The sequence below is a fragment of the Oncorhynchus kisutch genome, unplaced genomic scaffold (genome assembly GCF_002021735.2).
Source record: "Oncorhynchus kisutch isolate 150728-3 unplaced genomic scaffold, Okis_V2 Okis09a-Okis19a_hom, whole genome shotgun sequence".
Classification (NCBI taxonomy): domain Eukaryota; kingdom Metazoa; phylum Chordata; class Actinopteri; order Salmoniformes; family Salmonidae; genus Oncorhynchus; species Oncorhynchus kisutch.
In genome coordinates, this window is record NW_022261985.1 from 9830154 (window position 1) to 9850768 (window position 20615).

The following is a 20615-nucleotide window of genomic DNA, read 5'->3' on the forward strand; positions in this document are numbered from 1 at the left end:
ATTATTATTATTATTTTTATTATTATTTTATTGATTTATTTTTTATTTTTTATTATTACTATTTTCTACATTGTGAAGACATCAAACTATGAAATAACATATTTGACATCATTTAGGAACAGGAAAAGTGTTCCTCAAAGTAGCCACCCTTTGCCTTGATGACAGCTTTGGACACTCTTGGCATTCTCTCAACTAGCTTCATGACATAGTCACCTGGAATGCATTTCAATTAACAGGTGTGCCTTGTTAAAAGTTAAATAATAATAATAATTTCTTTCCTTCTTAATGCGTTTGTATATAATGGTATACAGAAGATAGTCCTATTTGGTAAAATACCTAGCCCATATTATGTCAAGAATAGCTCAAATAAGAAAAGAGATACGACAGTCCATCATTACTTTAAGACATGAAGGTTAGTCAATATGGAACATTTCAAGATCTTTGAAAAATTCTTCAATTGCAGTCGACAAACTATGAAGCGCTATGATGAAACTGTCTCTCATGAGGACCGCCACAGGAAAGGAAGACTCAGAGTTACCTCTGCAGCACAGGATAAGCTCATTAGAGTTAACAGCACCTTAGATTGCAGCCCAAATAAATGCTTCACAGATTTCAAGATCTTTGAAAGTTTCTTCAAGTGCAGTCGAAAAACCATCAAGCGCTATGATGAAACTGTCTCTCATGAGGACCGCCACAGGAAAGGAAGACCCAGAGGTATCTCTGCTGCAGAGGATAAGTTCATTAGAGTTAACTGGCTCTCATGAGGACCGCCACAGGAAAGGAAGACCCAGAGGTATCTCTGCTGCAGAGGATAAGTTCATTAGAGTTAACTGGCTCTCATGAGGACCGCCACAGGAAAGGAAGACCCAGAGGTATCTCTGCTGCAGAGGATAAGTTCATTAGAGTTAACTGGCTCTCATGAGGACCGCCACAGGAAAGGAAGACCCAGAGGTACCTCTGCTGCAGAGGATAAGTTCATTAGAGTTAACTGGCTCTCATGAGGACCGCCACAGGAAAGGAAGACCCAGAGGTACCTCTGCTGCAGAGGATAAGTTCATTAGAGTTAACTGGCTCTCATGAGGACCGCCACAGGAAAGGAAGACCCAGAGGTACCTCTGCTGCAGAGGATAAGTTCATTAGAGTTAACTGGCTCTCATGAAGACCGCCACAGGAAAGGAAGACCCAGAGGTACCTCTGCTGCAGAGGATAAGTTCATTAGAGTTAACTGGCTCTCATGAGGACCGCCACAGGAAAGGAAGACCCAGAGGTACCTCTGCTGCAGAGGATAAGTTCATTAGAGTTAACTGGCTCTCATGAGGACCGCCACAGGAAAGGAAGACCCAGAGGTACCTCTGCTGCAGAGGATAAGTCATTAGAGTTAACTGGCTCTCATGAGGACCGCCACAGGAAAGGAAGACCCAGAGGTACCTCTGCTGCAGAGGATAAGTTCATTAGAGTTAACTGGCTCTCATGAGGACCGCCACAGGAAAGGAAGACCCAGAGGTACCTCTGCTGCAGAGGATAAGTTCATTAGAGTTAACTGGCTCTCCTGAGGACCGCCACAGGAAAGGAAGACCCAGGGGTATCTCTGCTGCAGAGGATAAGTTCATTAGAGTTAACTGCACTTCAGATTGCAGCCCAAATAAATCCTTCACAGAGTTCAAGTAACAGACACATCTCAACATCAACTGTTCAGAGGAGACTATGTGAATCAGACCTTCATGGTTGAATTACTGCAAAGAGACCACTAATAAAGGACACTAATAAGAAGAAGGCTTGGGCCAAGAAACACGAGCAATGGTGTCTTTGTGAGACACAGAGTAGGTGAACAGAAGATCTCTGCATCTGTGGTTCCCACTGTGAAGCATGGAGGAGGAGGTGTGATGGTGCTTTGCTGGTGACACTGTCTGTGATTTATTTAGAATTCAAGGCACAATTAACCAGTATGGCTACCACAGCATTATACAGTGATACGCCATCCCATCTGGTTTGGGCTTAGTGGGACTGTCATTTGTTTTTCAAACAGGACAATGACCCAACACACCTCCAGGCTGTGTAAGGGCTATTTGACCAAGAAGGAGAGTGATTGAGTGCTGCATCAGATGACTTGTCCTCCACCATCACCCGACCTCAACCCAATTGTGATGAGTTGGACCGCAGAGTGAAGGAAAAGCCCACAATTGCTCAACATACAATATGTGGGAAATCCTTCAAGAATGTTGGAAAAGCATTCCAGGTGAAGCTGGTTGAGAGAATGCCAAGAGTGTGCAAAGCTGTCATCAAGGCAAAGGTTGGCTACTTTGTACAGACCACCCTCCCTCTTTTCCTATATGGGCTTCCTCTCAATTCAGCCCTTCAAATGTCAGGGTCAGATTGACTGATACAAAGAAACCGTTCGTTTAATCTGACCAATTAATATGGACACTTAACAAGCTGAGAGAGGAACCTCACCCTGTCGTCCCCCTATCCCTCCATCCCTCTTCTCCACTCCCCGATTCCTCTGAAGTCACACACTAAAATTCATTCTCTCGGGTAGAACTTCTCTATGGTCTCATTAAAACTGGAGAGTTTTCTCTCTCGCTCTCGCTCTCGCTCTCTCTCTCTCTCTCTCTCTCTCTCTCTCTCTCGCTCTCTCTCTCTCTCTCTCTCTCTCTCTCTCTCTCTCTCTCTCTCTCTCTCTCTCTCTCTCTCTCTCTCTCTCTCTCTCTCTCTCTCTCTCTCTCTCTCTCTGTCTCTCTGTCTGTCTCTCTCGCTCTCTCACTCTCTCTCTCTCAGCCTGCTCATTAGGAGCTGTACTAGAGGAGCCTCAAGCCTGATAATTATTGGTGAGCGATGGGAGAGATGGATGGAGGGATGGTTAAAACGAGGAGGTGTGTGTGCATGCATGTGTGTGTGTGTGTGTGTGTGAGAGAGAGAGAGAGAGAGAGAGAAAGTGTGTGTGAGTGAGGAGGTGGGAGGGGGTTTGATCAGCGACAGGATTTGACATGAATTTTCATGTTAAAAAATATAACAGTTAACTGTCAGGGTGTCAGTGTGGAGTGGTGGGGTTGTCAGGGTGTCAGTGTGGAGTGGTGGGGTTGTCAGGGTGTCAGTGTGGAGTGGTGGGGTTGTCAGGGTGTCAGTGTGGAGTGGTGGGGTTGTCAGGGTGTCAGTGTGGAGTGGTGGGGTTGTCAGGGTGTCAGTGTGGAGTGGTGGGGTTGTCAGGGTGTCAGTGTGGAGTGGTGGGGTTGTCAGGGTGTGGTGGTGGGGGTGGGGTTGTCAGTGAGGAGTGTGGAGTGGGGGGGTTGTCAGTGTGGAGTGTGGAGTGGTGGGGTTGTCAGGGTGTGGTGGTGGGGTGGGGTGGGGGTTGTCAGGGTGTGGTGGTGGGGTGGGGTGGGGGTTGTCAGGGTGTCTGTGTGGAGTGGTGGGGTTGTCAGGGTGTCAGTAGGGAGTGTGGAGTGGGGGGGTTGTCAGGGTGTCAGTGTGGAGTGGTGGGGTTGTCAGTGTGGAGTGTGGAGTGGGGGGGTTGTCAGTGTGGAGTGTGGAGTGGGGGGGTTGTCAGTGTGGAGTGTGGAGTGGGGGGGGGGGGGTTGTCAGGGTGTCCGTGTGGAGTGGGGGGGTTGTCAGGGTGTCAGTGTGGAGTGGGGAGAGGGTTTTCAAACGGATCCCAAACTACATCCAGCAGTCAGTTCTCTGGTTGACCAGACATTATGTTTCTGAAGTTATGATGACTGACTGATATTGACTGACTGACTGACTGACTGTGTACCTAATGCACCATCCGTGATGCAGTTTCATGGTCAACAGACATAGCTGACACAACCTTGGCAGAAGTCCCTTTGAAACAGACAGTACTAGCTGTGGGCCTGTATGCGTTCAGTCACACAAAAAGTCCAAGGTTGCATTCGCTTCTGCCATTGGGAATTTTACAGCTTGATATTGAGTCATGAAAATACCTTCTTCCTGAAAGCTATAAGCCTATTCAGTCTTCAAGGCTACATGTTGACAGAAATGGAAGACCTGAACAAAGTGGGTCTACCTTTGAGATATAACCAGCCAATGAGAGAGAGATATAACCAGGGAGAGAGAGATATAACCAGCCAGAGAGAGAGATATAACCAGCCAATGAGAGAGAGATATAACCAGCCAATGAGAGAGAGATATAACCAGCCAATGAGAGAGAGATATAACCAGCCAGAGAGAGAGATATAACCAGGGAGAGAGAGATATAACCAGCCAATGAGAGAGAGATATAACCAGCCAATGAGAGAGAGATATAACCAGCCAATGAGAGAGAGATATAACCAGCCAGAGAGAGAGATATAACCAGCCAGAGAGAGAGATATAACCAGGGAGAGAGAGATATAACCAGCCAATGAGAGAGAGATATAACCAGCCAATGAGAGAGAGATATAACCAGCCAATGAGAGAGAGATATAACCAGCTAGAGAGAGAGATATAACCAGCCAGAGAGAGAGATATAACCAGCCAGAGAGAGAGAGATATAACCAGCCAGAGAGAGAGATATAACCAACCAGAGAGAGAGAGAGATATAACCAGCCAGAGAGAGCGATATAACCAACCAGAGAGAGAGATATATAACCAGCCAGAGAGAGAGAGATATAACCAGCCAATGAGAGAGAGATATATATAACCAGCCAATGAGAGAGAGATATAACCAGCCAGAGAGAGATATAAACCAGCCAGAGAGAGATATATATAACCAGCCAATGAGAGAGAGAGATATATAACCAGCCAGAGAGAGAGATATATAACCAGCCAGAGAGAGAGATATATAACCAGCCAATGAGAGAGAGATATAACCAGCCAGAGAGAGAGATATATAACCAGCCAGAGAGAGAGATATAACCAGCCAGAGGGAGAGATATATAACCAGCCAGAGAGAGAGATATATAACCAGCCAATGAGAGAGAGATATAACCAGCCAATGAGAGAGAGATATAACCAGCCAATGAGAGAGAGATATAACCAGCCAGAGAGAGAGATATAACCAGCCAGAGAGAGAGAGATATAACCAGCCAATGAGAGAGAGATATAACCAGCCAATGAGAGAGAGATATAACCAGCCAGAGAGAGAGAGATATATAACCAGCCAGAGAGAGAGAGATATATAACCAGCCAGAGAGGAGAGATATGACCAGGGAGAGAGAGAGAGATATAACCAGGGAGAGAGAGAGATATAACTAGGGAGAGAGAGAGATATATAACCAGGGAGAGAGAGATATGACCAGGGAGAGAGAGATATGACCAGGGAGAGAGAGAGATATAACCAGCCAGAGAGAGAGATATAACCAGCCAGAGAGAGATATATAACCAGCCAGAGAGAGAGATATAACCAGCCAATGAGAGAGAGATATAACCAGCCAGAGAGATATATAACCAGCCAGAGAGAGAGATATAACCAGCCAGAGAGAGAGATATAACCAGCCAATGAGAGAGAGATATAACCAGCCAGAGAGAGAGATATAACCAACCAGAGAGAGAGATATAACCAGCCAGAGAGAGAGAGATATAACCAGCCAGAGAGAGAGATATAACCAGCCAGAGAGAGATATAACCAACCAGAGAGAGAGATATAACCAGCCAGAGAGAGAGATATAACCAGCCAGAGAGAGAGATATATAACCAGCCAGAGAGAGAGAGATATAACCAGCCAATGAGAGAGAGATATATATAACCAGCCAATGAGAGAGAGATATAACCAGCCAGAGAGAGAGAGATATAAACCAGCCAGAGAGAGATATATATAACCAGCCAATGAGAGAGAGAGAGATATAACCAGCCAGAGAGAGAGATATATAACCAGCCAGAGAGAGAGATATATAACCAGCCAATGAGAGAGAGATATAACCAACCAGAGAGAGAGATATATAACCAGCCAGAGAGAGAGATATAACCAGCCAATGAGAGAGAGATATAACCAGCCAATGAGAGAGAGATATAACCAGCCAATGAGAGAGAGATATAACCAGCCAGAGAGAGAGATATAACCAGCCAGAGAGAGAGAGATATAACCAGCCAATGAGAGAGAGATATAACCAGCCAGAGAGAGAGAGATATATAACCAGCCAGAGAGAGAGATATGACCAGGGAGAGAGAGATATATAACCAGGGATAGAGAGATATGACCAGGGAGAGAGAGATATGACCAGGGAGAGAGAGAGATATAACCAGCCAGAGAGAGATATATAACCAGCCAGAGAGAGATATATAACCAGCCAGAGAGAGAGATATAACCAGCCAATGAGAGAGAGATATAACCAGCCAGAGAGATATATAACCAGCCGGAGAGAGAGAGATATAACCAGCCAGAGAGAGAGATATAACCAGCCAATGAGAGAGAGAGAGAGAGAGAGAGAGATATAACCAGGGAGAGAGAGAGATATAACCAGCCAGAGAGAGAGATATAACCAGCCAGAGAGAGGAAGATATAACAAGCCAGAGAGAAATATATAACCAGCCAGAGAGAGAAATATATAACCAGCCAGAGAGAGGAAGATATAAACCAGCCAGAGAGAGAGATATATAACCAGCCAGAGAGAGAGATATAACCAGCCAGAGGGAGAGATATATAACCAGCCAGAGAGAGAGATATATAACCAGCCAATGAGAGAGAGATATAACCAGCCAATGAGAGAGAGATATAACCAGCCAATGAGAGAGAGATATAACCAGCCAGAGAGAGAGATATAACCAGCCAGAGAGAGAGAGATATAACCAGCCAATGAGAGAGAGATATAACCAGCCAATGAGAGAGAGATATAACCAGCCAGAGAGAGAGAGATATATAACCAGCCAGAGAGAGAGATATGACCAGGGAGAGAGAGAGAGATATAACCAGGGAGAGAGAGAGATATAACTAGGGAGAGAGAGATATATAACCAGGGAGAGAGAGATATGACCAGGGAGAGAGAGATATGACCAGGGAGAGAGAGAGATATAACCAGCCAGAGAGAGAGATATAACCAGCCAGAGAGAGATATATAACCAGCCAGAGAGAGAGATATAACCAGCCAATGAGAGAGAGATATAACCAGCCAGAGAGATATATAACCAGCCAGAGAGAGAGATATAACCAGCCAGAGAGAGAGATATAACCAGCCAATGAGAGAGAGATATAACCAGCCAGAGAGAGAGATATAACCAACCAGAGAGAGAGATATAACCAGCCAGAGAGAGAGAGATATAACCAGCCAGAGAGAGAGATATAACCAGCCAGAGAGAGATATAACCAACCAGAGAGAGAGATATAACCAGCCAGAGAGAGAGATATAACCAGCCAGAGAGAGAGATATATAACCAGCCAGAGAGAGAGAGATATAACCAGCCAGAGAGAGAGATATAACCAGCCAGAGAGAGAGAGATATAACCAGCCAATGAGAGAGAGATATAACCAGCCAATGAGAGAGAGATATAACCAGCCAGAGAGAGAGAGATATATAACCAGCCAGAGAGAGAGAGATATATAACCAGCCAGAGAGAGAGATAATGACCAGGGAGAGAGAGAGAGATATAACCAGGGAGAGAGAGAGATATAACTAGGGAGAGAGAGATATATAACCAGGGAGAGAGAGATATGACCAGGGAGAGAGAGATATGACCAGGGAGAGAGAGAGATATAACCAGCCAGAGAGAGAGATATAACCAGCCAGAGAGAGATATATAACCAGCCAGAGAGAGAGATATAACCAGCCAATGAGAGAGAGATATAACCAGCCAGAGAGATATATAACCAGCCAGAGAGAGAGATATAACCAGCCAGAGAGAGAGATATAACCAGCCAATGAGAGAGAGATATAACCAGCCAGAGAGAGAGATATAACCAACCAGAGAGAGAGATATAACCAGCCAGAGAGAGAGAGATATAAACCAGCCAGAGAGAGAGATATAACCAGCCAGAGAGAGATATAACCAACCAGAGAGAGAGATATAACCAGCCAGAGAGAGAGATATAACCAGCCAGAGAGAGAGATATATAACCAGCCAGAGAGAGAGAGATATAACCAGCCAATGAGAGAGAGATATATATAACCAGCCAATGAGAGAGAGATATAACCAGCCAGAGAGAGAGAGATATAAACCAGCAGAGAGAGATATATATAACCAGCCAATGAGAGAGAGAGAGATATAACCAGCCAGAGAGAGAGATATATAACCAGCCAGAGAGAGAGATATATAACCAGCCAATGAGAGAGAGATATAACCAACCAGAGAGAGAGATATATAACCAGCCAGAGAGAGAGATATAACCAGCCAATGAGAGAGAGATATAACCAGCCAATGAGAGAGAGATATAACCAGCCAATGAGAGAGAGATATAACCAGCCAGAGAGAGAGATATAACCAGCCAGAGAGAGAGAGATATAACCAGCCAATGAGAGAGAGATATAACCAGCCAGAGAGAGAGAGATATATAACCAGCCAGAGAGAGAGATATGACCAGGGAGAGAGAGATATATAACCAGGGATAGAGAGATATGACCAGGGAGAGAGAGATATGACCAGGGAGAGAGAGAGATATAACCAGCCAGAGAGAGATATATAACCAGCCAGAGAGAGATATATAACCAGCCAGAGAGAGAGATATAACCAGCCAATGAGAGAGAGATATAACCAGCCAGAGAGATATATAACCAGCCGGAGAGAGAGATATAACCAGCCAGAGAGAGAGATATAACCAGCCAATGAGAGAGAGAGAGAGAGAGAGAGAGATATAACCAGGGAGAGAGAGAGATATAACCAGCCAGAGAGAGAGATATAACCAGCCAGAGAGAGGAAGATATAACAAGCCAGAGAGAAATATATAACCAGCCAGAGAGAAATATATAACCAGCCAGAGAGAGGAAGATATAACCAGCCAGAGAGAGAGATATATAACCAGCCAGAGAGAGAGATATAACCAGCCAGAGGGAGAGATATATAACCAGCCAGAGAGAGAGATATATAACCAGCCAATGAGAGAGAGATATAACCAGCCAATGAGAGAGAGATATAACCAGCCAATGAGAGAGAGATATAACCAGCCAGAGAGAGAGATATAACCAGCCAGAGAGAGAGAGATATAACCAGCCAATGAGAGAGAGATATAACCAGCCAATGAGAGAGAGATATAACCAGCCAGAGAGAGAGAGATATATAACCAGCCAGAGAGAGAGATATGACCAGGGAGAGAGAGAGAGATATAACCAGGGAGAGAGAGAGATATAACTAGGGAGAGAGAGATATATAACCAGGGAGAGAGAGATATGACCAGGGAGAGAGAAATATGACCAGGGAGAGAGAGAGATATAAACCAGCCAGAGAGAGAGATATAACCAGCCAGAGAGAGATATATAACCAGCCAGAGAGAGAGATATAACCAGCCAATGAGAGAGAGATATAACCAGCCAGAGAGATATATAACCAGCCAGAGAGAGAGATATAACCAGCCAGAGAGAGAGATATAACCAGCCAATGAGAGAGAGATATAACCAGCCAGAGAGAGAGATATAACCAACCAGAGAGAGAGATATAACCAGCCAGAGAGAGAGAGATATAACCAGCCAGAGAGAGAGATATAACCAGCCAGAGAGAGATATAACCAACCAGAGAGAGAGATATAACCAGCCAGAGAGAGAGATATAACCAGCCAGAGAGAGAGATATATAACCAGCCAGAGAGAGAGAGATATAACCAGCCAATGAGAGAGAGATATATATAACCAGCCAATGAGAGAGAGATATAACCAGCCAGAGAGAGAGATATAAACCAGCCAGAGAGAGATATATATAACCAGCCAATGAGAGAGAGAGATATATAACCAGCCAGAGAGAGAGATATATAACCAGCCAGAGAGAGAGATATATAACCAGCCAATGAGAGAGAGATATAACCAACCAGAGAGAGAGATATATAACCAGCCAGAGAGAGAGATATAACCAGCCAATGAGAGAGAGATATAACCAGCCAATGAGAGAGAGATATAACCAGCCAATGAGAGAGAGATATAACCAGCCAGAGAGAGAGATATAACCAGCCAGAGAGAGAGAGATATAACCAGCCAATGAGAGAGAGATATAACCAGCCAGAGAGAGAGAGATATATAACCAGCCAGAGAGAGAGATATGACCAGGGAGAGAGAGATATATAACCAGGGAGAGAGAGATATGACCAGGGAGAGAGAGAGATATGACCAGGGAGAGAGAGAGATATAACCAGCCAGAGAGAGATATATAACCAGCCAGAGAGAGATATATAACCAGCCAGAGAGAGAGATATAACCAGCCAGAGAGAGGAAGATATAACAAGCCAGAGAGAAATATATAACCAACCAGAGAGAGAAATATATAACCAGCCAGAGAGAGGAAGATATAACCAGCCAGAGAGAGAGATATATAACCAGCCAGAGAGAGAGATATAACCAGCCAGAGGGAGAGATATATAACCAGCCAGAGAGAGAGATATATAACCAGCCAATGAGAGAGAGATATAACCAGCCAATGAGAGAGAGATATAACCAGCCAATGAGAGAGAGATATAACCAGCCAGAGAGAGAGATATAACCAGCCAGAGAGAGAGAGATATAACCAGCCAATGAGAGAGAGATATAACCAGCCAATGAGAGAGAGATATAACCAGCCAGAGAGAGAGAGATATATAACCAGCCAGAGAGAGAGATATGACCAGGGAGAGAGAGAGAGATATAACCAGGGAGAGAGAGAGATATAACTAGGGAGAGAGAGATATATAACCAGGGAGAGAGAGATATGACCAGGGAGAGAGAGATATGACCAGGGAGAGAGAGAGATATAACCAGCCAGAGAGAGAGATATAACCAGCCAGAGAGAGATATATAACCAGCCAGAGAGAGAGATATAACCAGCCAATGAGAGAGAGATATAACCAGCCAGAGAGATATATAACCAGCCAGAGAGAGAGATATAACCAGCCAGAGAGAGAGATATAACCAGCCAATGAGAGAGAGATATAACCAGCCAGAGAGAGAGATATAACCAACCAGAGAGAGAGATATAACCAGCCAGAGAGAGAGAGATATAACCAGCCAGAGAGAGAGATATAACCAGCCAGAGAGAGATATAACCAACCAGAGAGAGAGATATAACCAGCCAGAGAGAGAGATATAACCAGCCAGAGAGAGAGATATATAACCAGCCAGAGAGAGAGAGATATAACCAGCCAATGAGAGAGAGATATATATAACCAGCCAATGAGAGAGAGATATAACCAGCCAGAGAGAGAGATATAAACCAGCCAGAGAGAGATATATATATAACCAGCCAATGAGAGAGAGATATATAACCAGCCAGAGAGAGATATATATAACCAGCCAGAGAGAGAGATATATAACCAGCCAATGAGAGAGAGATATAACCAACCAGAGAGAGAGATATATAACCAGCCAGAGAGAGAGATATAACCAGCCAATGAGAGAGAGATATAACCAGCCAATGAGAGAGAGATATAACCAGCCAATGAGAGAGAGATATAACCAGCCAGAGAGAGAGATATAACCAACCAGAGAGAGAGAGATATAACCAGCCAATGAGAGAGATATGACCAGGGAGAGAGAGATATATAACCAGGGAGAGAGAGATATGACCAGGGAGAGAGAGAGATATGACCAGGGAGAGAGAGAGATATAACCAGCCAATGAGAGAGAGATATAACCAGCCAGAGAGATATATAACCAGCCGGAGAGAGAGATATAACCAGCCAGAGAGAGAGATATAACCAGCCAATGAGAGAGAGAGAGAGAGAGAGAGAGAGAGAGAGATATAACCAGGGAGAGAGAGAGATATAACCAGCCAGAGAGAGAGATATAACCAGCCAGAGAGAGGAAGATATAACAAGCCAGAGAGAAATATATAACCAGCCAGAGAGAGAAATATATAACCAGCCAGAGAGAGGAAGATATAACCAGCCAGAGAGAGAGATATAACCAGCCAGAGAGAGAGATATAACCAGCCAGAGAGAGAAATATATAACCAGCCAGAGAGATATATAACCAGCCAGAGAGAGAGATATAACCAGCCAGAGAGAGGAAGATATAACTAGCCAGAGAGAAATATATAACCAGCCAGAGAGAGAAATATATAACCAGCCAGAGAGATATATAACCAGCCAGAGAGAGAGATATAACCAGCCAGAGAGAGAGATATAACCAGCCAATGAGAGAGATATATAACCAGCCAGAGAGAGAGATATAACCAGCCAGAGAGAGAGATATAACCAGCCAGAGAGAGAGAGATATAACCAGCCAGAGAGAGAGACATAACTGTCCAGAGAGAGAATGATATAACCAGCCAGAGAGAGAGAGATATAACCAGCCAGAGAGAGATATATAACCAGCCAGAGAGAGAGATATAACCAGCCAGAGAGAGAGATATAACCAGCCAGAGAGAGAGATATAACCAGCCAGAGAGAGGAAGGGGGAGCTGGAGGAGGGGGAGCTAGAAGAGGTAGGGAGGGAGGGGGGGTTGGAGGAGAGGTTGATAAGTGCTGCAAACAAGTCCTGATAAGTGTCCTCTATTCCTCTTTCTGACAAACCAAAGCAGGTTGCCAAGCTGGTTTACAATGAGATGAATGGTCTTCTACAAAGGTCCCAGCAGGTTGCCAAGCTGGTTTACAATGAGATGAATGGTCTTCTACAAAGGTCCCAGCAGGTTGCCAAGCTGGTTTACAATGAGATGAATGATCTTCTACAAAGGTCCCAGCAGGTTGCCAAGCTGGTTTACAATGAGATGAATGGTCTTCTACAAAGGTCCCAGCAGGTTGCCAAGCTGGTTTACAATGAGATGAATGGTCTTCTACAAAGGTCCCAGCAGGTTGCCAAGCTGGTTTACAATGAGATGAATGGTCTTCTACAAAGGTGTCCCAGGGTTTCTTAAATATCACACTTGAAAGTCAATTGTACTTGGCTCGCGTAGCACCCCATATTATCCACATATTCAACAGCTTTTATGAAATACATTACCTTCAACAGTGTTATATTGTGATCAAGCCATCAATGTTTTGGGATTGTTGGGGTGGTATAAATGTTAGCTAACGGGTTAGCAATTAGCAGAGCTTGACATTTTTGTGGAAATATTACTACTCACAGCTCTTTAATAAGCAGTTTAGCAAAAACAAATTGTCACGCCCTGACCTTACTATTCTTTGTTTTCTTTATTATATTGGTTAGGTCAGGGGGTGACATGGGGGATATGTGTGTTTTTTAAATGGACCTCTATTCCCTATATAGTGCACTGCCTCTCTCTCTCTCTCTGCCTCTCTCTCTGCCTCTCTCTCTGCCTCTCTCTCTGCCTCTCTCGCTCTCTGCCTCTCTCTCTCTCTACTCTCTCTACTCTCTGCCTCTCTCTCTCTCTCTCTCTCTCTCTCTCTCTCTCTCTCTCTACTCTCTGCCTCTCTCTCTCTCGCTCGCTCGCTCTCTGCCTTTCTTTATCTCTCGCTCTCTCTCTCTCAGCCTCTCTTTCTGCTCTCTCTCTCTGCCTCTCTCTCTCTCTCTCTGCCTCTCTCTCTCTCTCTCTCTCTCTCTCTGCCTCTCTTTCTGCTCTCTCTCTCTCTCTGCTCTCTCTCTCTGCCTCTCTCTCTCTACTCTCGCTCTCTACTCTCGCTCTCTGCTCCCTCCCTCTCTCTCTCTCTCTCTCTGCCTCTCTCTCTGCTCTCTCTCTCTGCCTCTCTCTCTGCTTCTCTCTCTCTACTCTCTCTCTCTCGCTCCCCTCTACCCCCCTGACTCCCTCAGTTCCCCTGATGCATTTGCTTTCCGAAGTGATTTTGGGTAAATTCCCAGTTTGTTTACTTCTACTATCCTAGCCATTTATCATGAGTGTGAGAATTGATAAACTCAGTTATGGGAGCGACATATAATTAGCATATCTATTATCAGATAGTACTTTAATAATGCTAATCCTGAAAAACAGCAGTCTCTCTCTGACTTAGCCAAGGAACCCAGGTGTTGATTTATTGACGTCCGATGTCTTTTCTGCCTTGGCTTAGATCTGCTCAGCATAACAAACACCAACTCACACACTACTCTCTCTCTCTCTCTCTCTCTCTCTCTCTGTCTCTCTCTCTCTCTCACTCTCTCTCTCTCTCTCTCTCTCTCTCTCTCTCTCCCTCTCTCTCCCTCCCTCTCTCACTCCTCTCTCACTCCTCTCTCACTCCTCTCTCATTCTCTCTCTCTCCTCTCCTCTCTCACTCCTCTCTCTCTCTCCTCTCCTCTCCTCTCCTCTCCTCTCCTCTCCTCTCCTCTCCTCTCCTCTCCTCTCCTCTCCTCTCCTCTCCTCTCCTCTCCTCTCCTCTCCTCTCCTCTCCTCTCCTCTCCTCTCCTCTCCTCTCCTCTCCTCTCCTCTCCTCTCTCTCCCTCTCCCTCTCCCTCTCCCTCTCCCTCTCCCTCTCCCTCTCCCTCTCCTCTCCTCTCCTCTCCTCTCCTCTCCTCTCCTATCCCCTCCCTCCCTCCCTCCCCCTCTCTCTCTCTGCTGTATGGGTGATATTGTATACTGCCTGACTATTTCATTGCTGTGTGTACTATAGGATACCTTTCAGAGACCAGCGGTTTTCCATATTCGTTCTTTCTTTTCTTTTCTTGTCCCATTCCCAACTCTCTCAGACAATAGCTAATAACATTCTGTCAAGGTGGCCTATTCTATTTCCTTTCAGCTCTTATCAGGCCGTATAATTATACACACAAATTGACTGGTTCTCTTCCTTTGCACCCTGGGGCGTGAATTGTTGAAAACCTCCCATAAAATGGATAAGAGGAGGTTCAATTGGAATAAAGAATCTGGGAGTGAAACCAATAACTCCTAATGCCTTTATCTGAGGCCTGCCGAGTATACATCTGCTGTGTGGGCTAGCTCTTTCATTATAGCAGGCCTGCTGTGTTTATGGGCTCCTAGGAACCCATCTGAATATAAAGCTAGGAGAAATCAATACTGCCTATCTGATCTCCTCTCCTCTCCTCCCTCCCTCTCCTCTCCTCTCCTCTCCTCTCCTCTCCTCTCCTCTCCTCTCCTCTCCTCTCCTCTCCTCTCCTCTCTCTCTCTCCTCTCCCTCTTCTTTCTCTCCTCTCCTCTCCTCTCCTCTCCTCTCCTCTCCTCTCCTCTCCTCTCCTCTCCTCTCCTCTCCTCTCCTCTCCTCTCCTCTCCTCTCCTCTCCTCTCCTCTCCTCTCCTCTCCTCTCCTCTCCTCTCCTCTCCTCTCCTTCTCTCTCTCCCTCTCCCTCTCCCTCATTGCTCTGCATGGGATCTTTGTAGAACTCTTCCACCACTTCGGACACTAACGTTCCTACAACATAATCAATACATTTTCTTTACAGCCCTTCTCCTCTCGTCCTCAATCACCCAGAGGATGTATCAAACATGAACCTGCATCTGGAGTTGTGGAGAGGAGATGGAGATAGAAGATCATTGACTTTCACTCAGATCTCAGAGGTAGTTGCCTGCTGTCCCTGGTTCTGTCCATATGGTCTGTCACTAACTGATATTGTCCTCACTGGTATGCATGCACGGGCGGTGACAAGGAGTGCATCCCAATTGACATCCTATCCCCTATATAGTGCACTACTTTAGACCAAGGCCCATAGGGAATAGGGTGCACTACTTTTGACTAGGGCCCATAGGGAATAGGGGTGCACTACTTTAGACCAGGGCCCATAGGGAATAGGGGTGCACTACTTTAGACCAGGGCCCATAGGGAATAGGGGTACACTACTTTAGACCAGGGCTCATAAGGAATAGGGTGCACTACTTTTGACTAGGGCCCATAGGGTGACATTTGGGACACATACAGTGTTCCCTCGCTGAATTCTGAAGCCTAACACAGTGACCTGCTGATGGCTTCCTAAAGGAGACGTTGTGTAATTTACACAGCAGGGAAAACATCCACAGACAGCCAGCTGCCAGAGGAAGGAGGGTGTGTGTGATGTGCACCTCTCTCTCTCTTCCTATATGAGTGAAGGGGGACTGGTGAGCATTCCATCCATCATGTTGTAGCATTAATCATTACATCATTACATGCCAACGGGGAGGCGGAGGGATGCATCCATCATTCAAGGGTGAATAGGTTCTCCTGGAGTCCTGTTGGCACGGTTACGGGCCTGGGAGGAGATGGTGACCGGTTCGTACCTGAACCCCCTCTGGGAGAGGCTCCAATGGGCCTCGACTGGAGAAGGTGACCTGGCCCTACCTGAACCCCCTCTGGGAGAGGCTCCAATACTATGGCCAGGTTTTATATTCTGACTAAAAGAACACAAACCTCCCCAAGCTGTCTGTCTCTCACACCTGAGTACCACACTGTATTAAAAAGACTCATAGATAGTTATAGACTCATAGATAGTTATAGACTCATAGTTATGGACTCATAGATAGTTATAGACTCATAGTTATAGACTCATAGTTAGTTATAGACTCATAGATAGTTATAGACTCATAGTTAGTTATAGACTCATAGATAGTTATAGACTCATAGTTAGTCATAGACTCATAGATAGTTATAGACTCATAGTTAGTTATAGACTCATAGTTAGTTATAGACTCATAGATAGTTATAGACTCATAGATCAAATCAAATCCAAATCAAATCAAATTTTATTTGTCACATACACATGGTTAGCAGATGTTAATGCGAGTGTAGCGAAATGCTTGTGCTTCTAGTTCCGACAATGCAGTAATAACGAACAAGTAATCTAACTAACAATTTCAAAAAACTACTGTCTTATACACAGTGTAAGGGGATAAAGAATATGTACATAAGGATATATGAATGAGTGATGGTACAGAGCAGCATAGGCAAGATACAGTAGATGATATCGAGTACAGTATATACATATGAGATGAGTATGTAAACAAAGTGGCATAGTTAAAGTGGCTAGTGATACATGTATTACATAAGGATGCAGTCGATGATATAGAGTACAGTATATACGTATGCATATGAGATGAATAATGTAGGGTAAGTAACATTATATAAGGTAGCATTGTTTAAAGTGGCTAGTGATATATTTACATCATTTCCCATCAATTCCCATTATTAAAGTGGCTGGAGTTGAGTCAGTGTCATTGACAGTGTGTTGGCAGCAGCCACTCAATGTTAGTGGTGGCTGTTTAACAGTCTGATGGCCTTGAGATAGAAGCTGTTTTTCAGTCTCTCGGTCCCAGCTTTGATGCACCTGTACTGACCTCGCCTTCTGGATGACAGCGGGGTGAACAGGCAGTGGCTCGGGTGGTTGATGTCCTTGATGATCTTTATGGCCTTCCTGTAGCATCGGGTGGTGTAGGTGTCCTGGAGGGCAGGTAGTTTGCCCCCGGTGATGCGTTGTGCAGACCTCACTACCCTCTGGAGAGCCTTAGTTAGTTATAGACTCATAGTTATAGACTCATAGATAGTTATAGACTCATAGTTATAGACTCATAGTTAGTTATAGACTCATAGATAGTTATAGACTCATAGTTAGTTATAGACTCATAGATAGTTATAGACTCATAGTTATAGACTCATAGTTAGTTATAGACTCATAGTTAGTTATAGACTCATAGTTAGTTATAGACTCATAGTTAGTTATAGACTCATAGTTATAGACTCATAGTTAGTTATAGACTCATAGTTAGTTATAGACTCATAGATAGTTATAGACTCATAGTTATAGACTCATAGTTAGTTATAGACTCATAGATAGTTATAGACTCATAGATAGTTATAGACTCATAGATAGTTATAGACTCATAGTTATGGACTCATAGTTATGGACTCATAGATAGTTATAGACTCATAGATAGTTATAGACTCATAGATAGTTATAGACTCATAGATAGTTATAGACTCATAGTTATGGACTCATAGTTATGGACTCATAGATAGTTATAGACTCATAGTTATGGACTCATAGTTATAGACTCATAGATAGTTATAGACTCATAGTTAGTTATAGACTCATAGATAGTTATAGACTCATAGATAGTTATAGACTCATAGTTATAGACTCATAGATAGTTATAGACTCATAGTTAGTTATAGACTCATAGATAGTTATAGACTCATAGTTAGTCATAGACTCATAGTTAGTTATAGACTCATAGTTAGTTATAGACTCATAGATAGTTATAGACTCATAGATAGTTATAGACTCATAGATAGTTATAGACTCATAGTTAGTTATAGACTCATAGTTAGTTATAGACTCATAGTTAGTTATAGACTCATAGTTAGTTATAGACTCATAGTTATAGACTCATAGTTAGTTATAGAATCATAGCTAGTTATGCACTCATAGATAGTTAGAGAGTCATAGATAGTTAAAGACTCATAGTTAGTACATAGACTCATAGATATAGACTCATAGATGGTTATAGACTCATAGATAGATATAGACTCATAGATGGTTATAGACTCATAGATAGTTATAGACTCATAGATAGTTATAGACTCATAGATAGTTATAGACTCATAGATAGTTGTAGACTCATAGATAGTTATAGACTCATAGATATAGACTCATAGATAGTTATAGACTCATAGTTAGTTATAGACTCATAGTTAGTTATAGACTCATAGATATATACTCATAGTTAGTTATAGACTCATAGATATAGACTCATAGTTAGTTATAGACTCATAGTTAGTTATAGACTCATAGTTAGTTATAGACTCATAGATATAGACTCATAGTTAGTTATAGACTCATAGTTAGTTATAGACTCATAGATAGTTATAGACTCATAGTTAGTTATAGACTCATAGATAGTTATAGACTCATAGATAGTTATAGACTCATAGTTAGTTATAGACTCATAGTTAGTTATAGACTCATAGTTAGTTATAGACTCATAGATAGTTATATACTCATAGTTAGTTATAGACTCATAGTTAATTATAGACCCATAGATAGTTATAGACTCATAGTTAGTTATAGACTCATAGTTAGTTATAGACTCATAGTTAGTTATAGACTCATAGATCGTTATAGACTCATAGTTAGTTATAGACTCATAGTTAATTATAGACTCATCGATAGTTATAGACTCATAGATGGTTATAGACTCATAGATAGATATAGACTCATAGATGGTTATAGACTCATAGATAGTTATAGACTCATAGATAGTTATAGACTCATAGATAGTTATAGACTCATAGATAGTTGTAGACTCATAGATAGTTATAGACTCATAGATATAGACTCATAGATAGTTATAGACTCATAGTTAGTTATAGACTCATAGTTAGTTATAGACTCATAGATATATACTCATAGTTAGTTATAGACTCATAGATATAGACTCATAGTTAGTTATAGACTCATAGTTAGTTATAGACTCATAGTTAGTTATAGACTCATAGATATAGACTCATAGTTAGTTATAGACTCATAGTTAGTTATAGACTCATAGATAGTTATAGACTCATAGTTAGTTATAGACTCATAGATAGTTATAGACTCATAGATAGTTATAGACTCATAGTTAGTTATAGACTCATAGTTAGTTATAGACTCATAGTTAGTTATAGACTCATAGATAGTTATATACTCATAGTTAGTTATAGACTCATAGTTAATTATAGACCCATAGATAGTTATAGACTCATAGTTAGTTATAGACTCATAGTTAGTTATAGACTCATAGTTAGTTATAGACTCATAGATCGTTATAGACTCATAGTTAGTTATAGACTCATAGTTAATTATAGACTCATCGATAGTTATAGACTCATAGATAGTTATATACTCATAGTTAGTTATAGACTCATAGTTAGTTATAGACTCATAGTTAGTTATAGACTCATAGGTAGTTATAGACTCATAGTTAGTTATAGACTTATAGTTATAGACTCATATATAGTTATAGACTCATAGATATTTATAGACTCATCGATAGTTATAGACTCATAGTTAGTTATAGACTCATAGTTAGTTATAGACTCATAGGTAGTTATAGACTCATAGTTAGTTATAGACTCATAGTTAGTTATAGACTCATAGTTATAGACTCATAGTTAGTTATAGACTCATCGTTAGTTATAGACTCATAGTTATAGACTCATAGGTAGTTATAGACTCATAGTTATAGACTCATAGTTAGTTATAGACTCATAGTTAGTTATAGACTCATAGGTAGTTATAGACTCATAGTTATAGACTCATAGTTAGTTATAGACTCATAGTTAGTTATAGACTCATAGTTAGTTATAGACTCATAGGTAGTTATAGACTCATAGGTAGTTATAGACTCATAGGTAGTTATAGACTCATAGTTAGTTATAGACTCATAGTTAGTTATAGACTCATAGTTAGTTATAGACTCATAGATCGTTATAGACTCATAGTTAGTTATAGACTCATAGTTAATTATAGACTCATAGTTAGTTATAGACTCATAGGTAGTTATAGACTCATAGTTAGTTATAGACTTATAGTTAGTCATAGACTCATAGTTAGTTATAGACTCATAGTTAGTTATAGACTCATAGTTAGTTATAGACTCATAGTTAGTTATAGACTCATAGTTAGTCATAGACTCATAGTTAGTCATAGACTCATAGTTAGTTATAGACTCATAGTTAGTCATAGAGTCATAGTTAGTTCCAGCATGGCATTCCAACAATATTGGAAGAGTGATATTT